Genomic DNA, 6,000 nt, shown 5'->3' with positions numbered 1-6,000 from the left:
CCATTACCATCCCGAAAAGTACTGTTTAGGGGTTAATGAAACTGAGCTAAACCTATGTAATAGGTCTCAGGTGGATAGTTTTGTCCCCAGGATCTGTTTGAGCCAATTTGTACCTGTTCAGAAGAGCCAGTTTTGTGCACTGATATCATGTTGGTAGGTTGAAACTGGCCGTGGAGAGAGTATTTATGTGATGGAAATTGTCAAAGTTTACAAATCAGAGCCAGTTGTTAAACATTTACCAGCACACCGCTGCCTTGAGGCCTTCTGTTTTGGATAGTTTGGACAGAGAAATTCACTTTTCCCCGGGCAGACCTGCCTTGTGTCTCACAATTCTAGCTACTCACCTCTACCTCTAATGCCGCTCCTGGTCGGCTTGCCTCTGGTTGAAGTTCTCTGTCCCCTCTCGATTCCTCCAGCACTTTCTCTCTCTTTTTAAAAAAATTTCCATTTTTATTTTAGATTCAGGGGATACATGTGAAGGTTTGTTATAAGAGTATATTGTGTGGTGCTGAGGTTTGGGCTTCTATTGATCCTGTCACCCAGATAGTGAACATAGTACCCGATAGGAAGTTTTCCAGCCCTTGCCCCCCTCCTCTCCTCCCTCTCTCCTTTTTTCTTCAGCACTTTCTATTTGCAATACTCTTTGGACATTCATGCTTCATCTTATAGGATTGTGTGACTGTTGCTGTTTTGCTGTAATCCCTGTTTATATGTTCTTGTACCTTCAACTAGAACATGAGGATGGAGAGAGTGCATACTGTTTGGGGAATCAGCCATGGTGGTAACAATGGATGTATGGTAAAGGGTGTGTTAGTCCATTTTCACACTGGTGATAAAGACATACCTGAGACTGGGGAAATTATAAAGAAAAGGAGGTTTAATGGACTCACAGTTCCATATGGCTAGGGAAGCCTCACAATCATGGCAGAAGGCAAAAGGCACGTCTTACACGGCAGCAGGTAAGAGAGAGAATGACAGCCAAGTGAAAGCAGAAACCCTTTATAAAACCACCAGATTTCATGAGACTTAATCACTATGAGAACAGTATGGGGGAAACTGCCCCCATGATTCAATTATTTCCCACTGGGTCCCTCCCACAACACATGGGAATTATGAAAGCCACACCTTAAGATGAGATTTGAGTGGGGACACAGTCAAACCATATCAACAGGGGTGGTTCAACACAGGGCTTAGGCAGACTGGAAAGTGACTTGAAAGGCATATTGAAATATTTGAAGTCTGGGGCAGCACCCATTCAGTACAAATGACATGATGGAGAGGCTCATCACAGTTGGTTTTCAATCAAAGCCACTCAAGAATTAGCCTTGCCTATAGATAGGAGAAGAGATTGTGCAAGGAGTAAACTGGAGCAAGAAACTATGTTTATCCACATGCTGCACACACCAGGAGATCTTTCAGGAGAGTTCTGGAAGAGAAAGGAGGAGGGCGTATTAGCTAATAGTGTCTGCTGTTTACCTCCATGTGTCTGTTAGCAGGAAGTTTTTCCTTAGCTTCTTACACATCATTCTCTTCTCTCCCTTTCTCCTACAAGGATTTGGGGGTTTTATTCCCCTGGTGTCCGTAGAGTCCCAGCAGGGTCTAACTCTGCTTCTTCTGTTTCCAGAACCCATGATCTATCCCAAGAGGCCCTTCCACTGAAGATTCTAGATAAAAGTGACCTATCTGAGAAGATCCTCCATCCTCACTTTGAACAACTTCAAAGTTTGCCCTGGGGTCTTGAGTCTGTGATAGAGGAGGTCTGGGTGACTGTGGGATGAGGAACCTCCCTTCTGAGTTACACGGAGAGACGGTGTCAGAGTCAGGCTTTTCTGGGGGGCATATGAGCCTTTGGAGAGGCAGTTTGTATTAATGACTGTATCTCTGTGGGTTGAGAGTAGGTATGGAAAAGACAGCAGAGAGGAGGGGTGGTACAGGATCTGTAGGCCCCACTTTACCCTGGGGTTGCCAGTCTGTGCTCACCATGAGGTCTTATGCTCACTAAGAGTGCCACTTTTCCTCTGCTTCCCAGTCATCCTCGCTGGTTTCAACGACCCACTAATTCCACTAATACTTGAGAGACTCTCGAAGATAAGAAGATGAGTGAGAGAATAGAAATAATAAAAAGGTGAGGGCAAAGGAGCAGGTTTATCTTAAACACATTTTCCTTTCCCTGGAGGTGCCTTCCTGTCTACTTAGAGCATATGTTAGTGTCCTACACATGGGGCACTGGGGAGTTCATCTCTGGAAAAGCCTTTTGAGTTCTGGAGAGCAAGGATATCTGGAAAATAGGCTTCAGTGGTTACCCATCTGTAAATTTCTAGAACTCCTTTGTATGTATTTCCTTTGATGTTAACAAACTCCTTTGTGGTTCTACACCTCCATCCCTGTTTCATTTGCCTGCACTGCCCATCCCATCACTGCATCTGAGAAATCTGGCATCTGTTAAGACTTAGATGAAATGCCCCCATCTCATCAGTGTCAGCCACTTCATAGTTAAACTTCAGTTTCCCCATCAGGAAAAGAGAGACAATAGTATCTCCTTCATAGGGTTGTTGTGAAGGTTAAACCCATGTTAAGACATGTAGAACTTCTAGCAGATCTGCATTGTATGTGGCACTCAACCAAGGTTCTCGCTCCTTCCCCTCTCTTCTGCTAACCCTCTTCTGGGCTCCTGTACTCTTTGTTCATAGCTCCTAAGTTTACCATACTACCAGTTTCTGTCTCCATGTGTGTTTCTCCAGCTGTACCATCAACTCCTGAGGATAGAGGTTCTTTTCTTTTCTTTTCTCTTTTCCATTCCATTCCATTCCATTCCATTCCATTCCATTCCATTCCATTCCATTCCATTCCTTTCCTTTCCTTTCCTTTCTTTCCTTTCCTTTCCTTTCCTTTCCTTTTCTTTCCTTTCCTTTCATTTCCTTTCCTTTCCTTTCCTTTTCTCTTTTTCTTTTTCTTTTTTTGAGATGGAGTCTTGCTCTGTTGCCCAGGCTGGAGTGCAGTGGCGCGATCTCAGCTCACTGCAACCTCCATCTCCTGGGTTCAAGCAATTCTCTTGCCTCAGCCTCCCGAGTAGCTGGCACTACAGGCACCTGCCACCACACCCAGCTAATTTTTGTATTTTTAGTAGAGATGGGGTTTCACCATATTGGCCAGGCTGATTTCGAACACCTGATCCACCCACCTCAGCCTCCCAAAGTGCTGGGATTACAGGTGTGAGCCACCGCACCCAGCTTAGAGGTTCTTTCTTAATCATCTTTACAGCCTTAGAACCTAACACAAGTCCAGGTACATAGACGATCTGTAAATGTCTGTCAATTGAGTAAATAAAGGAAGGAATGTGTGAATAAACAAAGGCAGTCTGGTTCAGTGCAGGGGGATTAGTTGCCTGGGAGGCTAACCTAAAATAAGAATATAGTGCCAGTTAATTTAGGTTTTTTACAGATAACTCATGTCACTGGCAAAATGTCAATAAATGTTTTCATTTGGTAACTTTAATATTTATCACATAAAATTTGAACATTTGATAGAAAATAAAGATTTGTGGCCGAGTGTGGTAGCTCATGCTTGTAATTCTAGCACTGTGGGAGGCCAAAAAGAGCAGATTGCTTGAGCCCAGGAGTTCAAGACCAGCCTGGGCAAAATGGCAAGACCTTGTCTCCACAACAAATACAAAAAGTAGCAGGGTGTAGTGGCGAGCCCCTGTAATCCCAGCTACTCAGGAGGCTGAGGTGGGTAGATCGTTTGAACCCAGGAGGTGGAATTTGCAAAGAGCTGAGATCGTGCCAATGCACTCCAGCCTGGGTGACAGAGTGAGACCCTATCTCAAAAACAAACAAACAAACAAAAACAAAAAAAATTGTTATTTCTAACCTTCTTCTGCCTTCAAAGAAGAATGAATTCTTCTTATTAGAAGTTTTATGAAGCACAGAAAGGATCTCTTAAAAAAATACTTCTCACATGTCCAGAATTGGGTTAACTATACTCTGATTTATCACTGGCTCAAATATGGCCCTCTTTTATTTGATATATTTATTACACAATCAATACCTCGGAACCCTCTCACAACCCAAAGATGAGAACACTGACAATAAGGTAATCTGACCTGTGTGTTCTTCTCCCGTCCTGTACTGCTGTCTCCTCCACATTCTGCAACCATTAACCTGAAGTTTGTCTTTATCATTCCTTTCCTTTGTAAAAGGTTTATCACTGCTCTTTAAAGACGCCTTCATAAAGCTCAGTTTTTGTAGTGTTTGCTCTTTATTCATAGAGTATTGTGCTATATATGGTCTTCCAAGACTTGCTTTTGCCTTTCAGCATCATGTCACCTCTGATTCACCCACGTTGTTGCCTTTGACTGAAGTCATTCATTTTCACTATTGTATAATTCTCTGTAGAGTGAATGCACCATAATTTATCCTGTCGATGGGCCTTCGGTTTGTGTCCAGTTTTATGCTTTTACGAGAAGTATTGCTATGAGCATTCTGAAACATGTTAGCTAATGTATAGGTGCTGAATCAAAATCTTCATCTTCAGTAATAGGATTTCATAAATAATTAATGAAAATAAATACTCATCAGTAGTTGATGGAAAACATTCAAACGGATAGTAACTACGGCAGTGGGGCAGAGTGGGTGGGAAGTGAAAAGAAAGAGGGGAGAGAGAAGCATGGGGACAGGAAATGTTTGGTAGCTGCAAGGCCAAGAGGAGCCATTTGATAGGACAGACAAATCTAGGAGGTATTTTTCAAGTAACATACTGTCTGTTGTTCAATATAAATACCTTTCTATATCACCATTTCAAATGTGTCAGTAAATTACATTGCTCAGTTACACAAGTGGAGTTTTGCTTTGAAAATACAGGATGAGAGGATAGCTGACATGTGAGTTATAAACAAAGACATAATTCATCTTTTAGTACTATAAAATCAGCTTTTCTCACCCCGCTAAACAAATGTTGAACAAATAGTAAAGGAATATTGGTGTAAGAGATTCTAAACTATTAGCCTATTCAAGGTAACCACACGTTTTGACCTGACCTGAATGAATGAGTGAAGATACCTTGGAATGAACGTGACTTGGGTCAGCTATTCCAACACCAAACCCAGAGGGGTAAAATCTCTAGTCTTTGGATCAAGGAGGTAAAATGTGGGTGTGTAATGGATCTACATTCCAAAAATTTGCTCCTCTCTTAAACTTTGGAAACTCTGCTTAATTTTTATTTAGTCTTTTACATCTACTAGGGCTGCTATCACCTATGTAAGTGCCATGAAATTAAGATTTGGAGCAGCCCACTTCTCCACCAGCACAGATTCTGTACTTGAGAATTTTCCCTTCTGTCTTTAGGCAAAAGCAAATGCTGATATCAAGGCTGGTGGTTCTTTATTCAGGCATTTGGATCCTTAAACACCGTAAACTGAAGCATGCCCCGAAACATAGGGTATGATAAACACAAGTGTTTTTGCTATCAGGACGTGCAATCCTGTTCCTACATGCTCCACATAATTGGACAGCAAACAGTACTCCTTTTCTTCCTTATGATCCCCTGTATTGCTGTGGAAATTGGAGCAAAATGTGATAATTGGAATGATTGTGCACTTAACATTCCTGAACTCAGCAATGATAAGAAAAGGGTAGCAGTCTCTTTGTGATTTTTATGAACAGGAGTAAAACCTGGGATGTGTAGTGGCCAGTTTTAGTAGTTGGTACCAGGTGCTATACGGTTAGTTTTTTGAAAAAACACATTTACCAGTGAACTTCTACACTGACAAATTTCAAATAACAGTTTCATCTGCCTTTGTTGAAAAAGGGGCTTGTCAGTGCTCTTAGGGGCTCCATCGTGTGTGGCGTTCTAAGCGGGCAATGCACTACTTAGAAGAGTCCACAAGGCAAAGACACTGGCTGTTGAGTTTTTTGGCTGCCTCCCCCTGCCCTAGCCCTAAAGATGGAATCCAGGATCACCTATGTAATTTGTGAGGCTCCCTGCAAAATGAAAATGCAGGAC

This window comes from Macaca fascicularis, chromosome 7, assembly GCF_037993035.2.
Source record: "Macaca fascicularis isolate 582-1 chromosome 7, T2T-MFA8v1.1".
In the NCBI taxonomy this organism is placed as follows: domain Eukaryota; kingdom Metazoa; phylum Chordata; class Mammalia; order Primates; family Cercopithecidae; genus Macaca; species Macaca fascicularis.
The sequence above is the reverse complement of the archived record's forward strand: the minus strand, read 5'-3'. Positions refer to the sequence as shown.